General features: G+C 40.5%; 1 long non-coding RNA gene across 3 annotated transcripts in view; it reads left to right on the top strand.

The window, feature by feature from the left end:
* LOC123276051 (uncharacterized) overlaps positions 1-24,126 on the top strand; it is a 199,574-nt gene that overhangs the window by 155,703 nt on the left and 19,745 nt on the right. For all 3 annotated transcript variants that reach the window (XR_011493781.1, XR_011493780.1, XR_011493776.1), the window contains one exon: positions 22,024-22,289. This is a non-coding gene — a long non-coding RNA (uncharacterized lncRNA). The remainder of the gene's footprint in view (positions 1-22,023; positions 22,290-24,126) is intronic.

Genomic DNA, 24,126 nt, shown 5'->3' with positions numbered 1-24,126 from the left:
TTATGCAAGGGGATGGGACAGCCTGAGGAACATTAGCTGGCTGACTTAGGCCACAAAACAAGATACTACTAAAGAGAGAACAGAAGTAAATCCCCCCACAATTCTCCCATCTATAAAGTGGATATTATAATATCTCACAGTGTTGTCTTTATGAGAATTAAATAATAAATAATGCATGTAGCACTTTTATCAATCTTAGAAACCTGTAACTATAAGAAAATAAGGTCTCTTTGGGATGACCTGGGTTGTAGTGGTTAAGTTCGTGCTCCACTTCTGTGGCCCAGGGTTCGCAGGTTTGGATCCCAGGCATAGACCTACACACTGTTCATCAAGCCATGCTGTGGTGGCGTCCCACATACAAAATGGAAGGAAATTGGCACAGATGTTAGCTCAGGGACAATCTTCCTTACAAAAAAAAAAAAAGAAAATAAGATCTCATATATTTATTATAAAAATTAGTTTCTTAAGTTAGTTCATAAAAAAATCATGGTTTTATTAACATCTATATAGTACAGAAAGGTATAAAGCAAAAGATAAAAGTACCCACACTTCGCTCCTACTCTTCTTCCCCTTAGATAATCATATTTACCCAGTCTTGCCTATCCTTCCCGAGATTTTCTATGTGTAGGCAAGCCTCAGTACATGTATGTGTGTGTTTTAAAAATTAAAATTGGAATTATACTAACTAGTGTTATGTATCTTGCTTGCTTTATCACATAACATACTTTGGACATTTTCCCATATCACCATATATAAATCTAGCTTACCTAGCTTATTCTTTTCAATAAGTGAATGCTGATTCACAGTCTGTGCATATTTCATGGTCTAAGTGTTCCCTACTGATGGACATTTGGCATATTTTCTGACTTTTGCTATGGCTACAATGCTGCCACAAACACCTGTGTACATTTGTATTTACATACATATGAGAGAGAATCTGTAGAATTCCTAGAAATTCAGTAACCAATATAAAGGGGTATGTGCATTTTATATTTTGATAGAGATTGCCAAATTACCTTCCAAATGGGTTGTACCAGTTTTTGTTTTCTTTTTTGAGGAAAATTAGCCCTGAACTAACATCTGCTGCCAATCCTCCTCTTTTTGCTGAGGAACACTGGCCCTGAGCTAACATCTGTGCCCATCTTCCTGTATTTTATGTGGGATGCCTACCACAGCATGGCTTGACAAGTGGTGCATAGGTCCGCACCCAGGATCTGAACTGGTGAACCCCAGGCCACTGAAGTGGAACGTGCGCACTTAACTGCTGCGCCACTGGGCTGGCCCCTGGGTTGTACCAGTTTTTATTCCCACTAGCCAATTTATGAGAGTGCTTCCTGCCCCACACCATCACTAAACTACTTTTGAGATGAAAATAGTATCCCTCTGTTGATCAGTAATGCATTCTTTAATGACTAGTGAGGTTGAGCATCTTTTCATATCTATCACCATTTTAATTTCTATTTTTTCTCAGATCTATGTCCTTTGCCATTTTTTATATAGGATTGTTTCTCTTTCTTTTTAATAAATGCTTTTTAAGAGTTCTTTCTATAAGGATATCATCATTTTGGTGTCAAATTATCGTAAATATTTATAATTTCCTATTATTTTAAATCTTTGTTCATGGTATTTTTGCTATTCAAAAGTATTTTTTAGGGCCAGCCCCAGTGGCCTAGTGGTTAAGTTCAGCACATTCTGCTTCAGCGGCTCAGGTTCGGTTCCCACGTTCAGATCTACACCACTCTCTTTGCAGCCAAGCTGTGCTGGCGGCCCACGTACTAAAAAATAGAGGAAGATTGGCATGGATGTTAGCTCATGGCGAATCTTCCTCAGCAAAAAAAACCCACGAAAGTATTTTTTTTTTAAAGATTTTATTTTTTTCCTTTTTCTCCCCAAACCTCCCCGGTACATAGTTGTATAACATAGTTGTATCTTCTTCGTTGTGGGTCCTTCTAGTTGTGGCATGTGGGATGCTGCCTCAGCGTGGTTTGATGAGCAGTGCCATGTCCGCGCCCAGGATTTGAACCAACGAAACACTGGGCCGCCTGCAGCGGAGCGTGCGAATTTAACCACTTGGCCACGGGGCCAGCCCCCCCACAAAAGTATTTTTTATTGCCATATTTATTATTCTTTTAAATGTATGGTCACTGGGATTTGTAACATTATTAAGAGAGACTCTCTCACTCTAAGATTAATTTGAAAAAGTATGTAGGTTTCTTTTAGTACATTCAAAGTATTTTTTAAAGTGTTTAAATCTTTCTTACACCTGGAATTTATTTTTGGGTAGGATTAGGGTAGGCATCTAGCTTTATTATTTTTCTAAATAGGTTGGAAGTTATACTAAATATCACATAATGATAGTTGATATATTTTCCAGCTATCCTCATTTGTACTTTTTTCCCACTGCATATCTATATGTATTTTGGTATATTTTTTGGAGTCTGTATGATTTCATCGATTTGTCTGTCTTTTGTGATGCAGTTGGATTACGTTGAAATTACAGATTACTTCATGGAAATTGACTTCCGTTCAATATGGGGTCTTACAGTGGAGGAATATTCCAGTCCCTACATCCCTTAGATGAACTTTAACAGTTTTAAGTAAAAGCCCTGGACATTTCTTAGTAAGCATATTCCTGAGTATTTTAATCCTTCATTTACTATTGTAAACTAGATTAAAAATTTTCCATTACATTCTCTAATGATTTTTTTAAGTTATCAATCACTTACTCAACTCTCTGACATTTTTTGTGTGTGGGAGACAGTTTGGCCCTGAGCTAATATCTGTTGCCAATCTTCCTTTTTTTGCTTGAGGAAGATTGTCACTGAGCTAATATCTGTGCCAATCTTTCTCTATTTTATGTGGGATGCCACCACAGCATGGCTTGATGAGTGGTGTGTAGGTCCGTGCCTGGGATCTGAACCCACAAACCCTGGGCTGCCAAAGCAGAGCACACAAACTTAACCACTACACCACTGGGCCAGCCCCAACTCAACACTCTTATTTTTAAAAATGTTTTTCAGTTAGTTCTCTTAGACTTTCAGTATAAATCACACTATCTATAAATAATGATAATTTTTCCTTCTCTAATTTTTTTTAACCTCTGAATTATTTTTTGTGTCAGACTGCATTGGAAAGTATTTTCAGAAAGATGTTACATAAATGTGGCGATAATGACCTTTCCGGCTTTGTTTTCTCCTTTAGTTGGGAATATTTATAATAGTTTACTATTAAACAGGTAGCATAGTTTGAGATACTAACTTTTTTCACATTAGAGAAGCAGCCATTATGACTTTTCAGCATCTACTGAAATGAGCATAGGCTTTTTGGCCCTTTCATTTATTAACGTGGTGACTTGTAAGAACATATTTCTTAATGTTGAACTATGCTTGGATTTCTGAACAAGCCTCAGATGGTCTTGACATAGTATCCCTCAAGGTATACTGCTAAATTTTATTTGTAATATTTGTTTTATAACTTTTTCATCAACATACATTAGTTAGATGGAGTCTTAAGCACTAAATTTGTAAGATATTTGTATTATTATTATGGGGGCTGTACAATAATAATATGGAATCTTACTTCTTACTGTCTACTCCAGAATGGTTTAAAAGACACTGGAACTCTTTCACCACTTTCACAATTGGTCTGTTTTAATTTTTCCTCTCCAGAGTCAATTTCAGAAGTTTCTATTTCTCACGAAGAGTCCGTTTCTTCCCAGGTTTAAAATGTGTTTCTATACACCTTTGCAAACATTTCTTGTAATTCTTTTCATTTCTTCTTTCTCTGTGGTTTTCTCTTCTTATTCCTTCTCATTTTTTCTCTTGGTTAGTTTAGGTAGTGACTTACCTATTGTATTGTTCATTTTAATTAATATTCTTTCTCAAAGACCCAGATCATATGCATCTTATTCCTTTTTTTATCATTAATTAATTTCTGCCTTTTATTGATTCCTATATTTCACTTTGCTTAGAATTTTTTGTTATTCTTTAGCTCCTTCTCTGTGTCAAATACATAATTAATTAATTAATGTACTTATTTATATATTTACAATTATTAACTTTGATGAATTTAGTTTTAAATATCGCGTCATTTAGATGATACAGATTTAAAAAAAATTTATCCAAGTTATGCATTTATATTATTTACAGGGTCAAATAGTTCTATAAGGCTTTATTATTGACACAGGAACTCCCTATTTCTGGCATGTAGTATGAAGTAGATACGGAAATAGACAATACGATCAACTTTAATTCTTATATTGTACCCTACATTTGTACCTTCATCCATTTATTGTCTACTTAATCTGTCATATGGTACAGAGTTGCCTCAGAGGACACCAGGAAGGCTCAGTGGACCTTAGCATGTGGAAGGGGCCGCATTCCCACCTCAAGCAAGACAATTCCTTTTATTTCTTTTGTATATAATGCTTCATCTGAAGATTTCATAAGAAGATAAGTTTCAACATAGTGTTTCAATATAATGTTTAAAACTCATTAAACTTACATATATACACAGTGTTTATATGGAAACCCAACAGTAACAGCTCAATACATTGACTCCAAGAAGCCATGGATGACAAAACATCATTATTTAATGTGATACCAAGAAAGAAAAAAAATATCTTGGTCCATTAAGTTGTGACACATTATCTATCTCAAGAGACAAATCAATACTAGAGATGTTAAAATAAGGAAAAATTGTATCTCTTAATGTAGACTAAATATGCTTGTTAGATGTGAATTAGAATTAAAGTCTTAGGTTTGCTTGAAAATGTTGTGACTCTGCTCAAAGGTCAAGTGACCAATGAAATATAAATAGAGGAGGAAATGCAGCAGAAGATCATTTGCTAACTGGGCACCTGAATTTAGCTTGAAAAGTGACATTTCAAATTTTTCTTCTCCGTGTTTTCATTCCGGATGGTCCAGACACCACAGGCTTTGCTCAGTCTCCTTGGCAAGACCGCACATCTCTGAGTGGGAGTGTGTTGCTCTCAGTTGGGAAGGAAAGATGTCCTCTGCTCGGGGTTTGGAAATGTCTTCTTGGACAAGTTCAAGCCGCAAAGTGCTCAGATGAGCTCCTGCTGTTTTGTTCTCCCTCCCTGGACCATGTGGGTCACAGCTGGAGCCTCTTCTGCCGCAGTCTCACAGTCTGGAGGGCGATGTGTCATCGGCCTCCTTCTCACTCTTGGCATGCATCTGCTGCTTTCTTGACAGTGGTCCAGAGCTTTCCCAATGTTCCCATACAGTGGCTCTGATGACCCCGGAGCGTGAGAGTATAGAACCTGGAAGACTGGGGGCCAGCCCAAAACAACCAGCCCTAAATCTGAAAACATTTTATGTCTCTCTCTATCCTAAACACTTATACAAAGTAAGCATTTAATTTTGTGTCTTTTGAATATGAATACAATATTTTCCCCAAAATCTTTAAGTAAAATGGCCCCAGGAAGATGTGCCGTATGTACACCTTCTTGTTTTGTGTAACCCACATATCACGTAACTGTGGGATCACTCATCCCCCACATGGAGAAGCATGGATCAAGGAAACCAGGAGAATCTGAGTTCAAATCTTGCCTTTGTCATTTCGGAATTATGTGAACTTGGAAAGTTAGTTGAACTCTCCAATTTTCAGTTTCTTCATCTGGAAAAGGGGGATTAAAAACACCAAACATGAGAGCTACCCAGTGGCATAGTGGTTAAGTTTGCTTGCTCCACTTTGGCAGACCAGGGCGCACCAGTTCAAATCCTGGGTGTGGACACACACACCGCTTTTCAAGCCAGACTTTGGTGGCATCCCACGTACAAAATAGAGGAAGATTGGCACAGATGTTAGCTCAGGGCCAATCTTCCCCACCAAAAAAAAAAAAAAAAACCCACAAAAAACAACAAACTCAAAACACCAAACATGACTATTGTGAAGACAAAATTGTATATTAGATTGCCAGTCACAGTCCCAGGGATGTGGCAGGTGCTCAAGAACAGTTACTTTCCTCTCACTCTGCTTCCTCCCTTTCTGAAGAAATTACTCCTCCTACTCCTCCAGCCACAAGCCTAGAGAAAGAGGACCAGATGGGATGCAGGGACCGTCTAGTTCATTCCCCTGTCTCTGCTGCATCTGCAAGTTCAAAGCACCCTAAAATGTGAGCTCTCTGACCTTATCTTAAAAGTCCCCAGACAAGCAAACTGCCATCACTTGGCAACTCATATTAACTCACAGAATTTGTTGTTTTATCCATTTGTCTACTTACAATAAACATACTTTGGACTATCTATGCCAGGCACCATGCCAGGTCTCAGAAATATACAAAGATATTTGACATAATTCTCCTCTGTAAGATGCTCGTAATATAGTGGAGAAAATCTGCAGATAAACAGTTGCAATGCCAAGTAATTAGTGCTCTGATAACAAATATCCGAAGACTTTTCTAGATCACATAGGATGGGCATCTTCCAGGAATTGGGAGCAGGTGGATGGAAATGCTTCCCCAAGGAGGGGATGCCTGGCCTAAGACCTAACAAGCGAAGGTGACAAGGGGTTTTGAATGTTCACTTCAGGCAAAATCTCAGAGGTGGAGAACATGATTCAGGAAAGTGAAAGTTGTTCAATAAGACTCAGCATAGATATCCTGAGGAATGGTGAAGAGGATGAGTGTGGGAGATGATAAACATCTTGTCCAACTTCCGCCAGTGAAAATGAAATATGTGAATCTGAAGGCGGAGGAAACAGTTAGAAAGGTTACTGTAGCAATCCGGGTAAGCCAGGTGAGAGTCCAAGGTGATGGCTGGAGCAAAACCAGAAGAGAGACACCAAGGAGGCAGAACCTTCAGAACAGTGATGTACAGCTTGCTGGGTGACACAGAATCTGTCTGTCTCACTTCCAACCTTCCAACTTCCACTGCCCATCTAGGGTTCAGGGAACTGGCCATTGTATCACTTTAGAGTAGTTGCTAAAAGAAGAGGCAGTGGAAACATTGGTTGAGAAATTTGATATTTTAAATCTGACGGTGACAAGAGTAACAAAAACAACCCATTACTTGTTTTCTTTTAGTATATAAAGAATACACTATTGCTGAGTTAAATGATAAAAAATTATTCCCAAATATTTTATTTTTCAATTGTTAATTTGTTCATTCATTCTATGAAGTCAGTATATCTTCAGGTTGACGGGAGAAATATGCATAATAATAACGTGTGTTAAAGTGTGTTATAGACTATAGGGTGCTTTTATGTACATTTGCTCATTTAATTCTCCCAATGACCCGATGAGGTAAACATTTATCCTCATTTTACAGACGAGGAAACTGAGGCACAGATTTACTTGAGGTCTCCCAATAGCTAAGCCAGAAATTGGTCTCAGATTGGTATGATTCCGTTGCCACGCTGCTTCATCTGTGATGCCAACAGTGAGTTCAAGATTCCTTCTTCTTTTAGGAAGCTGTCAGGGACTCTGAGTCATAGCAGGAACCTGCATGAGGAGATGAGAATACATCTTGGTTCACATAACTCTCTCCCCGACCTCCTCTAGACAAATTGCTTGGCATGCTATTGGAGGGGTGGGGGTTTATTTAGTTTTTCTGGATGTTTCTTTAAGGATGTTAAGAGGAACCAGCCAATACTAATCTCAAACAGGATATCCTTTAGGGAAAACACTCCACACTAAATACAAACAAGAGATTTCAGACCGAAGAATCGCAGACACTGAAGAATCCCTTTAATTTAGTTCTTGGGGGGGGGGGGGTGGGTGTAGTTAGTTTCAGAGTATCTCTTAGACTTTCAGTGGACCACTTACTAGGGTTATGTGAGAACCTTCTGGCATCTACATAAATCTTGGTGAATGTTTCTTTAGGATTTTCCCTCCTTGTACATATGCATGTTTGTGCACGTATTTGTTTTTCTGTATATTTCTTTCTGTGATCCTGTCTCTGACTTTTTTTTGCCAATGACCTTGCTCTTGAAGTTGTCAAGTCCATTAAGAGACTTAAAAACAAAAAGGATCAACGAGCTCTTTCTCCCTAAATTCAGCCAGGACCACCCACAGTGAATCATGTGGACGGGGCCTAAATTTTCGCTGGGAACAAATCTTCAGCAGATTTTGCTGGCCTCCGGCTTCATTGTCTGGTCTTGCCCATCTCTTGGGTCATGGAAAGTAGGAAACTACTTCTGTAGTCTTCTTACTGAGGTTCAGTCAGCGTCCTTGGAAGAAGAGGGAGTGACACTTCAGTCCCTTAAGCCTCTGTTGCATTTGTGTTTGAACATCCCTTTCCTGCCTACCAAGTGTTCTTCTGAATACCCCATTGTTACAGTCAGACTCACCACCCTTTCGAGGGATTTAATGGCTAAATCAGATCTTTTTTTCATGGCACGTCTCAAGGCGGACCCCAACCCTTATCTCAGCAACTGATCTTTCCCACTGCAAACCTGGTGCCAGTGTGTCCCAGAACCTTCCCAGCCCGAGAGAGCACTTCAGAGTAAACAAGTTGAAAGACCAAGAGGATATTTACAGTCACTGACCAAGCTCCTAATTTCCTTGGCTGGCCCTGTAGACAATGTACTCCTGCCTCAGCCTGCAATTGTACTGTCAGAAATTGATACGAGACCAAGATTGAGAAAATATTATGCTAAGCCAGTCAATAGGCAAACAAACATTGTCTACCATTTCTTTAGAGGACCTTGGGCTCAATGTTTGTTTGCTTTCACAATGATATCTCAGTCCTCACAAATTCTGGGCCTCTCCTGCTCAAATTTCCTGATCTATTTCCCAGGGACTCAGGGAACCTGGCTTTGGAGAAGGAGCGAAGCCCCTGGCACCTAACAGCTTGTGCTTTCCTCACGTCAGGGGACAAAGCTCTCCTCAGCAGGTGTCCCCCACTCGGCCCCACTGTGCCAACTCATAAAACTCACCTTAAAGCAATTCTGAGTAGAAGCTCCTATGGCCATCTGATACCCTTTATACCAAGTGTTTCAAGGCCCCCACAGGCCAATATGATCAACTAGCTGATGCTGACAAATTGAAACATCTAGATTTTGTTTTGAGGCCCTGGAGAGAAAGGCAATCAACTGTAGGATGTTCTTAAATTAGTTTCTTCTGTTTTTAAAGCTAATTCTTTTTCAAGAATCTAACTATGTATTAAGAATCCAAGCCAGTGTTTTAGAATCTATGATCCATCCCATTCAGTTCTTCCTACAATATGTTCATTTCCCTCAACTTCACACACCTGCCTTTGTTCCTCCGCATTTGTTCAGTGAACCTGGAGGTCCTTTCTCTTCTCCACCTTACACAGGCCTACTCATCTGTCCAGGTCTGATTCAAAGGTCTCCTGTTCAATCCATCCATTAGGATGTGACACACACAACCCTGAGCGTCCTCCCATCTCTCTACATTTTCCTCATCATTCTACAACTTCCTCTTTCTACTACCACCTTCATGATATCCAGTGCTCTCCCCTAGGGCTGGGGCTAGAGTGAGGCAAGGTGTTTGGGGTGCAAAATGTAAGGAATTGCTTACTCTCAGAGCCGTGCACTTAAATTTTGAGCCTGGGTACCTCACTGGCCTCACCCCAGCCCTGGCCCTACTCTCCCCGAATAAATCCTTTCTCCAGAAAGATTGGGATGAGTCATACAGGCTTAAGTGTAAATGTATTGCCTTATATTCAAATAATACAATTAGGCTGCTTTCTCTTGATTTTTCTCTTTTTTTAAAGTATGCTTTTTTTGGGTGGGGGGGTGAGGAAGATTGGCCCTGAGCTAACATCAGCTCCCAATCTTCCTCTTTTTTTTTCTGGCTTTTTTCTTTTTTCTCCCCAAAGCCCCAGTACATACTTGTATATCCTAGTTGTACATTCTTCTAGTTCTTCTATGTGGGATGCTGCTCAGCAAGGCTTGATGAGCGGCGCTAGGTCCGCACCAGGATCCAAACGGGCAAGCCCTGGGACACTGAAGCGGAGCGCACAAACTTAACCACTACACCATGGGGCCCGCCCCTGATTTTTCAATTTAAGATATTATCTAGTGATTTCTTACCATGGCAGAAGACAATTCGGCTCTCTTAAACTGCCCCCAACTCCTGACACACTCGCTTTCCTTCCCACTTTCTTACAATATAATCACATCGCACTTTCACAATGTTGGGTTAAATAGTCTGTCTACAGTTTTATCACCATGCCAACATCATTATAGCTGAGTCTGTAGAATATAGTATTTACGTTTCCTTTCTCTATAACTTTTTACTTTCCTTCGAATTAAAGGTTTCTTTAACATTTTGGTTTTGCTTAATCATTCAATTACCTGTCACGCATTGAAGCCTAAATCATTTCCAGAACTCCTTTCCGTAAGGTCAAAACACCAGGGAACTTCCTGATCCCATCTGCCCTTTCCCCCGGGAGTCCTCCATTCTCCAGTCTGGAGTGCTTGCTCTCTGGGCCGGCTGATCTGCAGGCATGTTGGGATTTTTCTTCACCTCCCTCCTGGGAACTCCTTCACCTCTCTGGTGTGGGATCCCTGTGTCCTGGAGCCCAGAACTTCTTTATTCTTGGCTTACTCTCTTCTGGCAGAACAAATCTTTGAGACCGTACATGTAAAAGGATCTGTCTTTATTCTCCCCTCAACCCTGATGAATAGTTTGAGAATAGAATTCTGGGTTTAAAATATTTTTTTTCCAATAGCTTGGAAGCATTGCTTCATTGTCTTCTAGTTTCCAGCACTGCTGTTGAGAACAATTTGATTTCTGATGTTTGTATGTGGCTCCCTCATCCCCCTCCTTTTCTTCACTTTGGAAGTTTTTAGGATTTTCTCTTTACCCCTAGTATTCTGAAATTTTATGGTGACATACTTTAGAATAGGTATTTTTTAATATATTGTGTTAGGCACTCAGTATTTTGTTTTTCTTTGGGTTTAAAGCTGGAGACTCAGTTCTGGGAATTTTTCTTGTATTATTATTTTGAAAGTTTCCTTCCTTCTATTGTTTTCTCTTTTTTTCTCATCTCTCTTTCTAAAATTCTTATCAGTCAAGCGTTGGCTCTTGTTCTGGTTATCTATGGATATGTAACAAATCTTCTCAAAACTAAGCAGCTTAAAACAATAGCAATCATTTATTTTGTACACAAATCTGTAATTTGGGCAGGGCTTTGGGGGGATGGCTTCATCCTTGCTTTGTGTGACATCACTAGGGCCGCTCCAGTGGAATTAGAAGACCCAGTTCCAAGATGGCTCAGTCATGGGGCTGGCATGTTGATGGTGGTTGTTGATGGTGGCCCTGGTACCTTTCCATGTGGGACTCTCCACAGGGCTGCTTGAGCTTCCTCAGAGTATGGCATCTGGGTTCTAGAGTAGTATTATGGGAGGCCTGGATAGAAGTGACCAGGCTTCTTTTGACTTAGCCTTGGAAGTCTCAGAACATCACATCTACCATATTCTAGCAGTCAATCAGGTCTTTCCAGAGGAGGGGATTTAGACTCTACCTCTCAATGGGAAGAATAGCAAAGAATCTGTAGCCATCTTTAATTTGCCATAGCACTCACTCCTCCAATTTTCATGTATTTCTATTTTATTTTTCCATTCTGACCTTTTCCCTAGATTTTAGAAGATTTCCTCAATTTTATTTTGCATCCCTTAATTGAATTTTAACAACAACAATTTTTTTTTATCATATAGATCTATTTCCATGAACTCTTCTCTGAATTCCTCAGTTCTTGCTGATCTGTGAATACAGTGTTTTTCTTATCTTCTGCAGATGGAAATTATAGTTTGTTAGTTTCAGTTTTATTATGCTCCATGCAAGTTCCCCCTTTCCCCTCTCTTACCCTTCAGTTTACTGGTTTTGATCTTTGTCTTTCATGTTAGGGGCTTTCCTCAAACATCTGGCATTCTTCGGCTAAAGAAAACACTTACAAGCTGACAGGGGACTCTGCGTGCAGAGAGAGTGTGCTGACGTCAGGCATCATTATAGGGCGATCAGGCCCGAGCCAGCTGTTTCATCAGATGAAACGTCAATTTCTGTAGGCATTTTTTTCTGGGGCCAGCCTGATTCTGTGGGGAGGAAATATCCAAATCCTGCTCAGGGAGTATAAGAAGACCATCTGACAGAGGTATAGGAGCCACGCAGTAGAAGAGAGCTAAGGGGCTTATGATTCAGAATGCAAACATTCATTTTAATAGCCCTGTTTTTGGTAGGACACTTCACTGCACTCCCGTTGATGCCTATTATTCTTGTTGTCCTCTCTTGGTTAACTGGGTGTCCCCAGTTCAGAGCCTCTGTGGTTCGCTTCTCCAGAAAGCAAGCCTCCGATTTTCAGTCTGGGTCAGAGAAGAACTCTCCAGGTGGTTCGGGAGGAAGGAGGGGATGAGAGGAACCAACTGCTCCACATATAGACCATCCACCTGTCCTGTTGTCAGTCTTACCCTGCAACTCGCTCTCAGAGGTGTGTGGTATATCAAATTCCTGAGCCTTGTCAGACCCCAAATCAGTTTGCTTCGTTCTGATTTCCTTTCATAGTCTTTGGTTTCAGCATTTCGTCTCTAGGAAGTCTGTAACCGTGCAATTATACTTTTTCATCTTCAAAAGTATTATTTACGTTTTTTATCTTATTGTCTTTTTTTCTGTTCTTTCTGTCTTTGCAAGGTTCCACTTTTCCCCCCATACTATCATTTTATGGTAGTTTTGAGAAGGAGTGGGAGTATGTGTTGAGTCTTAAGAGAAAGATGATACTTCTACTTTTCAGACGAAGTAGCTCATGGTCAGATTGGTTAAGATACTTGCCAAGGTCACATGGGGATGAAAGCGCAGAGCTGGGACTCAAACCCAGACGTTCTGACCCTTATCAAACCTAGGTCCCTCCTCAAGGGAAGATTTCGTTGTTTTCAGGAAAAATAATATCTACCATGGAAATTATTTTATCACACTATTTGGTAGGTATTGAGCCTTAGAAAGGCCTAAGAGAGAACATTAATCTGTTCAGGATTCTATTAAATATCTGCATTAGCTATAGATCTTGGGAAAATGACTTCACCTCAGATTTTTTACTTGTTAGAAGGAGGTCATACATCTTCAACATATTGATAACAAATAGAAAATTTGTTATCATGTGGACATGGTCTCCTTCGTGATCCATCCAGCTCTGAGAAGATGCAGCTTCTCTCCCTTCCAGTTTCATCTCCCCGTAGGAAGGACACCACGCAGTGATTTCCAGTACCTGGTTAAGATCTAACTGCTGACGAGTCAGGAGAGAGGGACTACGTGGTCTGAGATATCCCTGGGTTCCTGGGGTGGAGTGAAGGAAGGGAGTTAAGAAGGCTCTTGGCCTGTGCCTGGTTAGAGGTGGAGGCCAGATGCCTCCTATGTGACGAAAAGCTCTGGCAGCTCAGATTCTGATCAGAGGGGAGCCGAGTGACTCAGAGCAGACTGAGACGTCGGTCTTTACTGTGTGCACGAACCTCCTGGGGATTGTATTAAAAGCCAATTCTGGTTCATATGTCTGTAGTGGGACCTAAGACTCAGCCTTTCTAATAAGCTTCCAGGGGCTGCATGCTGCTGGTCCTCGGACCACACTCTGAGTAGTGAGCGTTCAGGAAAAGTCAGGAAACGTGGGCCGACTTACTAACTGTGGCATCTTGGGCAAGTCACTTACCCCTCTAATCCTTAGATTTCTTATCTTCAAAATGGGAAAACATGGCTCTGAAGCAGAAATATTTAAAGGTATATGTTGCTTTAAATGTTTGTAAAGGTGTTTGGGAAACTTACATGCACCTCTTAAATTTAAGGGACCATTCCGATTGTGCTCGTTTAATAAGCACTTTATTCTGAATCCGACAAACTCAATATACGGCTTATAACATAGAGGTCAGATTTCCAAGGGTTTAAAGGAATGTGTTAATATCTAATGGATTAATTTCATTTTATTTAAAGCAAAACCACTCCCTATCTCTTTCTATTTAAGAAATCTATGAAATTACGGTGTCTGTGAGGCACTGTTCCTTCTTGATTTAAAATTCTTCTGATTTTACATAATGCAAGTTATTTGATCCACGGAATCCCTTGGCATTGGCTTTGGCAAAATCTATATCCACCTCTAATAGGACTCAAATGGCTTCAATTTATAGTCACTTCAAGGTAGAGATGAAGAAAAGGACTGTGAGAAGGATTTAAGGGAACCCTACAATTACGAAATGTTATGAGGCAGCAAATAAACAAATAAAACGAAAACAAGTTATTCCCTTCATGAAAAATAACAATTTTTAAGAAGAGCTTTCTAAATTCTGAAGCACTATAAAATGTCTTATACGTGATTATCAAGATAATTAATAAAATTCAGAAAAATGTCTGGCGTCAGAACTTAATGTATAATTTATACTGGTCAGATTCATTGAACATAATTCTTTCCACTCTGAGCTTTCAGTTAATTTAATGGAGTAGTGATAGTAACAATAGCAATGATTATCAAGTAACCGACAGCTAATTCAATTTATAGAATCCACTTCTGATTGAAAGCAGCTGTGGGGCTTCTGGCCAAAATAGCCCTCCTCTGACTTCGTGGGAGGGCTTCTGAAAGTGGGGAGCCCTTCCACTGCAGGCCTTCCTACCCCACTGGAAGGAGGGTACTTGGGTTGTCTTCTACCCCAGGCTTTGAGTACAAGGCTCCGGATTGCTTTGGACATCTAATTACTCTTGTACCTGTAAACACAGCATTTTTCTAGTTTCTCCAGCTTCCCAGCTTCTCAGAGCAATGAAGTCAGAGGTGGGGGTGACTTTGTATCTGGGGAAGAACTTATGACAATCTAGCAATGTTCCTTCTTACTGTCCCGGAGAGAGGTCAAGAATCCTTGTGCTTGTGCTGAAACTAAATCAACGCAGACCTGTGTGTTACATTGAGGTCTGAGAGCTGTGAAGGGCCACATAGCTGGGACTAGTTGAGAAGCCCCAGGCCAGTGGTTCTCAAAGTGTGGTCCTTGCATGAACATCAGCATCACCTGGGATGTTGTCAGAAATGCAAAATTTGAGGCCCTAACCCGGGTCTACTGAATCAGGAACTCTTGGGGGGCACCCAGTCCTCTATGGTTTAACTTGCCCCCCAGATGATTCTGATGCAGAATAAAACTGGAGAACCACTCCTTCAGGCCAAAGTCCTCCATTGGAACAAGAGCCGTCTTGGCAACTTCTTTCCTCGGTACAGCCCCAAGTCAAGGGAAGCAGCAGCAGATAGAGGTAAAGGAAAAGGGAGCTGGAGGGCAGCCTGATTTGCAGCCTCTGCCCAGACAGATAAGGAAACTACAATAGCCTGGGCACTGAAGCGCCACATTTTATACTTTGATAAACTCTCCTCTAGTAGTGTCCTGGGGCAGGGGAGGGAGACAATTTTTGCAGCATTTCCTGATTTTCATGGTGTAAATGCTCCCGCCACATCTGATTTTGAGCTAACTATGTAATGGGCTTGTTGCTAAATTCGAGGTTGGGAAGAGATGCTACCAGTTGGCTCTCATAAGCTGGTTTGAGCTGCTGTGTCACTCCTCCCCACCAAAGGAAAAAGGAACCCTCTTCTCTCCAGCTCTCTCATCCACTGTCCAACAGTCTCATCTTTCTTTAGCCAGATACACTCACAGGAGAAAGGAAGAAATTACTTTTAGTTGCATGTGGAAAGACTATTTTACTAGTTATATGCTACTAGTATACTCTTTGATGGACTCTTTCTTTATGGACCTTCTCTTCCTCAGAGAATGAAGTGTGAGATAGCGGGGTGAGGAAGGGACAAACTTGGAGATAATTCACTAGGGCCTAGTTTAGATTCTACTATTAATTAGCTGTGTGATCTTGGCCAAATTACTGCTGCTTTCTGGCCTCAGTTTTGTTATCAGAAAAACAAAGGGCTGGCTGAATTATGATTACAGGAAGTTGTCACCATGATCTCAGCAGCCTCTTTCTCACTGATGACCCACGGGATTTGGTTATGCCCCTTGAAAGACAGGTCTACTCTACTGGTGATGGAATTCCTTTGCAGAATCTGAACAGCTGCCTCGTAAGCTAAAACTCTCAAAAGTCAATCTCTTGGGAAAAAGGGACTCAAGTCTTTGCCATAATCTTCAAATTGAGAAAGTAGACTAACGGAAAGTATGTTGGCTTTGGAACATGGCAGATCTGGTTTTGAATTTGGTCTCAGCCCTTACTACTGCGTGACTAAGGAAAACCACTTAACTTCTGGGAACCTTAGTTTTCTTACATGTAAGATGGGGTAATAACGCCTGCTTTAGGCCTGTGTGACTATTAGATAATGGTATGCTGGGGCCAGCCCAGTGGTGTAGTGGTTAAGTTCACGCACTCTGCTTCGGTGGTCCAGGGTTTGTGGGTTCGGATCCTGGGCCTACCCACTGCTCATCAAGCCATGCTGTGGCAGCATTCTACATACAAAATAGAGGAAGACTGGCACAGAAGTTAGCTCAGGGCCAATCTTCCTCACCAAAAAAAAAAAAAAAGGCATGCAAAGATAGAGGAAGCTCTTGGTAAATGATAAAAATTTCTGTGTTGTTAAAGGATGATGACTATCAACTAAAGCAAATTAGAAAAGAGATATCAAAAATAATGAGACTTTAAGCCTTTTTATTTATTTATTTATTTATTGTATTGAGGTCATAATAGTTTATAACATTGTGAAATTTCAGTTGTACATTATTATTTGTCAGTCACCATACAAATGTGTCCCTTTACTTCTTATGCCTAGTCCCCAACCCCCTTCTTCTCTGGGATGATTTTATCTTTTTTATGGCTGAGTATTATTCCATTGTATACATATCACAACTTCTTTATCCAATCAAGAATCAATGGGCACTTGGTTTCCTTCCACTTCTTGGCTGTTGTGAATAATACTGCAATGAACATAGGGGTGAATAAGTCTCTTTGAATTGTTGATTTCAAGTTCTTTGGATAAATACCCAGTAGTGGGATAGCCGGGTCAAATGGTATTTCCATTTTTAATTTTTTGAGAAATCTCCATACTGTTTTCCATAATGGTTGTACCAGTTTGCATTCCCACCAGCAGTGTATGAGGGTTCCCTTTTCTCCACAGCCTCTCCAATATTTGTTATTTTTTGTCTTGGTGGTTATAGCCACTCTAACGGGTATAAGACGATATCTTAGCATAGTTTTGAGTTGCATTTACCTGATGATTAGTGATATTGAACATCTTTTCATGTGCCTATTGGCCATCTGATATCTTCTTTGGAAAAATGTCTATTCATATCGTTTGCCCATTTTTTTGATCAGGTTTGTTTTTTGTTGTTAATTTGTGTGAGTTCTTTATACATTTTGGAGATTAACCCCTTGTTGGATATATGATTTGCAAATATTTTCTCCCAGTTGGTGACTTGTCTTTTCGTTTTGCTCCTGGTTTCCTTTGCCTTGCAGAAGCTCTGTAGTCTGATGAAGTCCCACTTGTTTGTTTTTTCTTTTGTTTCCCTTGCCTGTGTAGACATGGTATTCGAAAAGATCCTTCTAAGACTGATGTCAAAGAGTGTACTGCCTATATTTTCTTCTAGGAATTATATGGTTTCAGGTCTTACCTTCAAGTCTTTGATCCATTTTGAGTTAATTTTTGTCCTTGGCAAATAATCATGGTCTACTTTCATTCTTTTGCATGTGGCTGTCCAGTTTTCCCAACATCAGTTATTCATTTATTTTCCATATATATTTCACTTTATTTTCTTCATATACATCATAACATATTTTGAATTCTGTAGAGATTATATCATGTTCACCACCCAAAGACTAGTTATAATCCATCACCATTGTGACTAAAGGCCTAATCTCCCCCTCTCAACCTCTCCCTCCTCCCTTCCCCTCTAGTAACCACCAATCCAATCTCTGTCTCTATGTGTTTGTTTGTCGTTGTTTTTATCTTCTAGTTATGAGTGATATCACATGGTGTTTGACTTTCTCCCTCTGACTTATTTCACTTAGCATAATACCCTCAAGGTCCATCCATGTTGTCTCAAATGGCCAGACTTCATCATTTCTTATGGCTGAGTAGTATTCCATTGTGTATATATACCACATCTCCTTTATCCATGCGTCCCTTGATGAGTACCTAGGTTGCTTCCAAGTCTTGGCTATTGTGAATAATGCTGTGATGGACACAGGGCTGCATGTATCTTTATGCATTTGTGTTTTCAAGTTCTTTGGATAAATACCCAGCAGTGGAATAGCTGGATCATATGGTAGTTCTATTAATTTTTTGAGGAATCTGCATACTGCTTTCCATAATGGCTGTACCAGTTTGCACTCCCACCAGCAGTGTACGAGGGTTCCCTTTTCTCCACATCCTCTCCAACACTTTTTTCCAGTCTTGTTAATTATAGCCATCCTGACTGGAGAGAGTTGATATCTCATTGTAGTTATGATTTGCATTTCCCTGATAGCTAATGATGTTGAACATCTTTTCATGTACCTATTGGCCATCCGTCTATCTTCTTTGGAGAAATCTCTGTTCAGATCTTTTGCCCATTTTTTAAACGGGTTGTTGGTTTTGTTGTTGTTAAGACATATGAGTTCTTTGTATATTTTGGATATTAACCCCTTACCTGATATATGGTTTGCAAATATCTTCTCCCAATTGTTAGGTTGTCTTTTGATTTTGTTGATGGTTTCTTTTGCTGTGCTGAAGCTTTTTAGTTTGATGTAGTCCCATTTGTTTATTTTTTCTTTCGTTTCCCTTGCTGGTCAGACATGGTACTTGAAAATATGCTGCTAAGACTGACGTCAAAGAGTGTACTGCCTATGTTTTCTTCTAGAAGTTTTGTGGTTTCAGGTCTTACATTCAAGTCTTTAATCCATTTTAGCTGGTTTTTGTGCATGGCGTAAGACAATGGTCTACTTTCATTCTTTTGCATGTGACTGTCCAGTTTTCCCAACATCATTTATTGAAGAGACTCTCCTTTCTCCATTGTATGCTCTTGACTCCCATGTTGAAAATTAGCTGTCTATAGATGTGTGGGTGAGATTCTAAGTCTTATAGTTTAGAGAAGACTCAAGATGGGCATGTTATGATTTTTCAAGTGTTTCTTTGAAGGAATTAATCTTTTGCTTGGCCACCAGGGGTAAAATTAGGAGCAGTAGGTAGACTTCCATGAAGACCAATTTGGGCTCAACATCTCTCCATCGTGGCCATTCAGAGGTTATGAGTTCCTGGTTACTGTGTATGCTCCTTCTTAGGTCAGCGCTTCCCCAACTGTAATGTTCCTGTGAATCTCCTGGGGATCTTGTTATAATATAGGGTATAATTCAGTTGGGGCTGGGGAAGGGCTTGAGATTCTGCATTTCTGATAGGCACCCAGGTGATGTTGATGCTGCCGATGGACCCATCAGTGGAGATGAATGGTTGAAGGCTAATAATAAAAAAGAAGATTGAGAATCACTGCATGTACAGATGAGTTAGCAGAGCCAGCCTGTCCCCATCTGTGGTGAGGGCAGGATGCTCTGTCTCCATTAAGCCATACTCTTCCTGCCCCAGACAATAGCAAAGAACACCTAGTTTAGGGGATCGTAGGGGTTCTAGGATTAAAAATTTAATGGGAAGACAATGGTTTTTGGCACTTCCCTACACATATCCCTTCTCTGTCTTATGAAGAACTCCACCTAAGAATCAATGGAGATGTCAACAATACCACAAGACCTGTGGGTGGTGTAATTTATCTTGAGTCTTGGGGTCCCACATGTCCTATATGTTTTTCAGACTCAAAAGAAGCACAAATGCACAAACAAGGACAGAAACCCTGAGAGTGACTAGCTCAGCAAACAATGAAGCTTTGGAAGATTTTTACCCTGGATCTGCTGGTGAGTCAGCAAGCCCATGTTCTGCTGCAGATGAGGCTCTTAGGGACTCATGTGCTCTCCTCCAGGCTCCTGGCCCTGCTAGGATATGTGACACCTCTGATTTACAACTAGCCCCCATTCTGAGCAGAAGAGAGCTAGCATCATTAAATTCCAATCGGTCCTGACACTGACCTCCTGGGTAAGCTTCTGAGCCTCAGTCTCCTCATCTATGAACAATAGTTCCTAATTGTAGGATTGTTGTAAGGGTTAAATGGGATAAGAACCAGGCACACAGTTAGCCCTATGTGTGTTACTGCTATTATTGCTGTCTCTGCTGTTACTGCCAAAATGATGCCTAAGTACACTCCGTAAATATTTGTTGAATTACTGATGACTGGGTGCAGCCTGTTTACTCCTGTCTTTCTTTTCTATTTACATTGTCCCTCTCTGAATTTGCATGGGGTTCCTTAGGAAGGGGCCACAGACCACACAGGCATGAAGGGGTATGAGAACCCACCCTGAGCATTGCCTGACATTCCAGTTTCTTCCCAGCATTTCTGGAGCTGCACATACACATCTTAGTAGTCTGTCTGGTCATCACTTGCTTGTCTGATCTTACAAAGCTGGTCATGGCTGATTTGAGCAAAAGTCTTTTCTTCATCACAGTATGATCTATTTCCTCGCTTTCTGCCTTTGGCACATTCATGATCTCCTATAAAAGTTGAGGAGTCATTTACCTTCTGTCTTCTGTGGTACTTGCCTGATGCTCTATGTGCCTTATTATTCTAACCAGATGTGTCAGCAGGATACCTGTAAACTGCATCTAATGAGTGGATCCAGGAGTCGGCAAACCTTTCTTAAAGAGTCAGATAGTAAATATTAGACTTGCAGGTCATGTGGTCTCTGTTATAACTACTAAACTCTGCTGTAATCGTGTGAAAGCAGCTATAGGCAATGGGCATGGTTGTGTTCCAATAAAATTTTATTTTCAAAAATCATATGATGGGCCATATTTGGTTTGTGGGTCATAGCTTACCAACCCTTGTTATATATTGTTATCTGATTTTCAATTTCTAAAATATTTTTCCTTTTCTTCTTAAAGTGCATTCCTAATCGTCCCTGTTTTGTCATGTTGGTCACGTCTTCATTTTTTCCGTGTCACTAAAAATCTGATAATTTGCTTGGGTGTCTCATGCTGCTTACAATAAGGTCATAAAACCATGAGAACTACACTGCTTACTCTCTTCTCCTGGCAAATAAGTTGATTGTATCGAACAGTATTGGAGATGAATAATCATGCCAACCTATGACGGATCCATCCTTGCCCTAGTGATGGGGATTTTGTTTGAGCATAAATTGGTTCCTTCATTGGCATTCAGAATAGTGTAGAAATGATTGTACATGAATCTTTAGTCAGGCTTCTGGGGTTCAAGACCAGTTCTGCCAATTGCTAGCCACATGACCTTGGCAAATTATTTAATATCTGAGCCTCAGTTTCCTCCCATGAAAGAAGACTAATAATAACTAGAGTTGTTGGGGAAAAAAATTAGGTAATATATGTAAAGTATCTGGGAGGTAGTAAGCACTAAATTTGTTAAGTATTTCTGCTTAGAAATGTTTAGACATATAGATGACTTGGTCTGGCAGGTTTTCTCAAGAGGTCTATTCTGTGAATTAATTCAGTGGGGAAGGATTTGTGTGGGATCCTGTGGGCAGAGAATTGTGGTGTCAAGGGTGGCGTGAATAGTATAGAGCCTTGCCATTCAAACTGTGGTTCCATGGACCAGCTGCTCCAGTTTATTCACTTTAAAAACATTTAGTTTTCATTATTTTCTATAGGTGAGACAATGAAATACAAGTCTAGGACAGAAAGAGTTTCTTTTAAGAAATGCAAACAACACAGTTGTATCTTTTTTACTGTAGACCCTTGAACAAGGAGCTCTATGTTCCCTCAGTGGTGCTGCTGTTGATCAGAATAGGTTGGGAGGTAATTTTGTCAAATGCCTTCAGAGAAAGTTTATGAGTCAGTCAAGAAAATCAGTCTCACTGGGCCTTATTTTGATAATTCTTGATGTCTTTGAACACTGTAGTGGTCTTATTATATATGCCTGCAAATTTGACATTTCTCTCTTTTAAAGGTGAACTCCAAAACCCCTCCTCTTGTATGTGGGCTAGACTTAGTGGCTTGCATCAAAGGAATAGAATTTGGCAGAAACAATGCTCTGTATCTTTTGAAGACAGGTCCTAAAGAGGATAGCTTCTGTCTGGTTTCTATCTCTTGGATCCCTTACTTGAGGCATAGCCAGCTGCTTTGTCATGAGGATGCTCAAGCAGTCCCTGGGAGAGGCCCATGTGGGGAGGAACTGAGGTCTCTCACCAACAGCCATTACCGATGTCACTTTGGAAACGGATTCTCCAGCCCATCCAAGCCTTCAGATGACTGCAGCCCCTGCTGACATCTTGACTGCAACCTCATAAGAGATCCTGAGCCAGAACCACTCAGGTAAGCTTCTCATAAAGTCCTTGATGACAAAATTGGTGACAGAATGCTTTTTTATTGTTTCAATCTACAAAGTTTTGGATAAATTTGTTATACAGCTATAGATGACTAATATTGATTTTGAGACTTGGAACTGGGTGTCACCAAAACAAAAATCTACACTGTGAGAGTGGCTATGTAACCAGGGAGTAAATGGAGGTAGGGAGGACCTTACAGAAAGTGTTAGGGAAAGCCAAAAGTGCGTTGACGAGACTGTTACTAGAAGACTGATGGCCTTCAAGGAGGCTGGTAGAGAGGAATGAGAGGAAAGTGAAGAAATGTTATTGGAAACTGAAGGAGAGGGATGCTTGCTCTCTAGTGGCAGAAAGTTTAGCAACACTGTCACCTGTATTAATGTGAAAAGCGAAAAACATACTTAATGAACTAGGTGATCCAGCTAAGGAGAGTTCCAGGCAGAGCATTGAAGGTGCTGTCTAGTTTCTGTTTGCTGTTTTTAGTAAAAATGTTATAAAGAGCTATTATAACTATTTATAAAGTGTAAAACTAAGGCAGGAATGGTAAACAAAAAAGGGGGAATTTGCTGGTTTTGAAAGTTCCCAGCCCTTCAGATGGTAATTAATGCTAAAATCAAGATTGGGTTCCCACAAAGATCAAATCTAGGGCACTGTCAGGAAAACATTGTCTAAATAGGAAGCTGAAGATAGGACTGTAAAATTCTTCAAGGTCTCATAGATTAGAAAACATTTTAGTCAAACAATACAGTTTCTAAGGTTGTTGGCTTCAGCACCTTCATTAAAAGCCACATGCACTGCTATAGTCTGAATGTTTATGTCCTCTCCAAATTCAGATGTTAAAATCCTAACCCCCAGAGGTGACAGTGCTAGGAGGTGGGGCCTTTGGAGGTAATGAGGTCATGTGAGCAGAGACCTCATGAATGGGATTAGTGCCTTATAGAGAGACCCCATAGAGCTCTTGATCCTGTTCTCCCATGTGAGGACAGAGTGAGAAGTTGATAGTCTACGACCCGGAGCGGGGCTCTTCTCCAGAACCCGACCATGTTGGTACCCTGATCTTGGACTTTCAGCCTCCAGAACTGTGAGAAATAAGTCACCAGTCAGAGATATTTTGTTAAAGCAGCCCAAAGAGACTAAGATGGGCACTTATTTTGAAAAGATTCATGTGTATTGCTTTTGTCTGACAGAGTAAACTCCAATATGGTTCATAGAAAGCACACAACATTCTTAAGAGAATTTTGTTGTTGGAAACACTGCCAGCTTGGACTGAAAGGGATTCCTTTGGACTCCCAAACTTCTACCAGCAGGAAACAGACTGAGAAAACTCGTCGACTGCAAACTTGAGCTGTTTTGCAAGTGAAAATAAGAATAACTCAGAAGCCAGAATCAAGAGTCCAAAGGGCAGAGGGAAGAGCCATGGAGTAGTGTCGCCAGGCCTAGAGTCTAATCAACTGCCCTGGTCAGTTTCAGAATTGCTGTGGATCAGATACTTCTGTGAATCTCTTTTTCTCTCTTTTTGAATGGGAAAGTCTATGGTTCTATTACAATTATCCTATATTGTACCACTGTTGTACGTTGGCTATGAGACAATGACAATGGCAGAGGAGGGGGGGACTTGACTTTATAGGTCACAGGTTTACAGATCAAGGGGAACCATATTTGAGGAGCTAACTTGAGGAACCACACCCAAGAAGCCTCATCTGCAGTGGGATATGATTTATATGACAAGATCCTGGACCTCAGTGATGTAAGGGATGAAAATTTTAGAGGCCTTGAGAGGGGATGAGTGTATTCTGCATGTGAGGTGAATATAAATAATTTGTGGT

This window comes from Equus asinus, chromosome 13 (genome assembly GCF_041296235.1).
Source record: "Equus asinus isolate D_3611 breed Donkey chromosome 13, EquAss-T2T_v2, whole genome shotgun sequence".
Taxonomy (NCBI): domain Eukaryota; kingdom Metazoa; phylum Chordata; class Mammalia; order Perissodactyla; family Equidae; genus Equus; species Equus asinus.
Note: the sequence above shows the minus strand (reverse complement) of the source record. Positions and strands in the feature narration are given on the sequence as shown.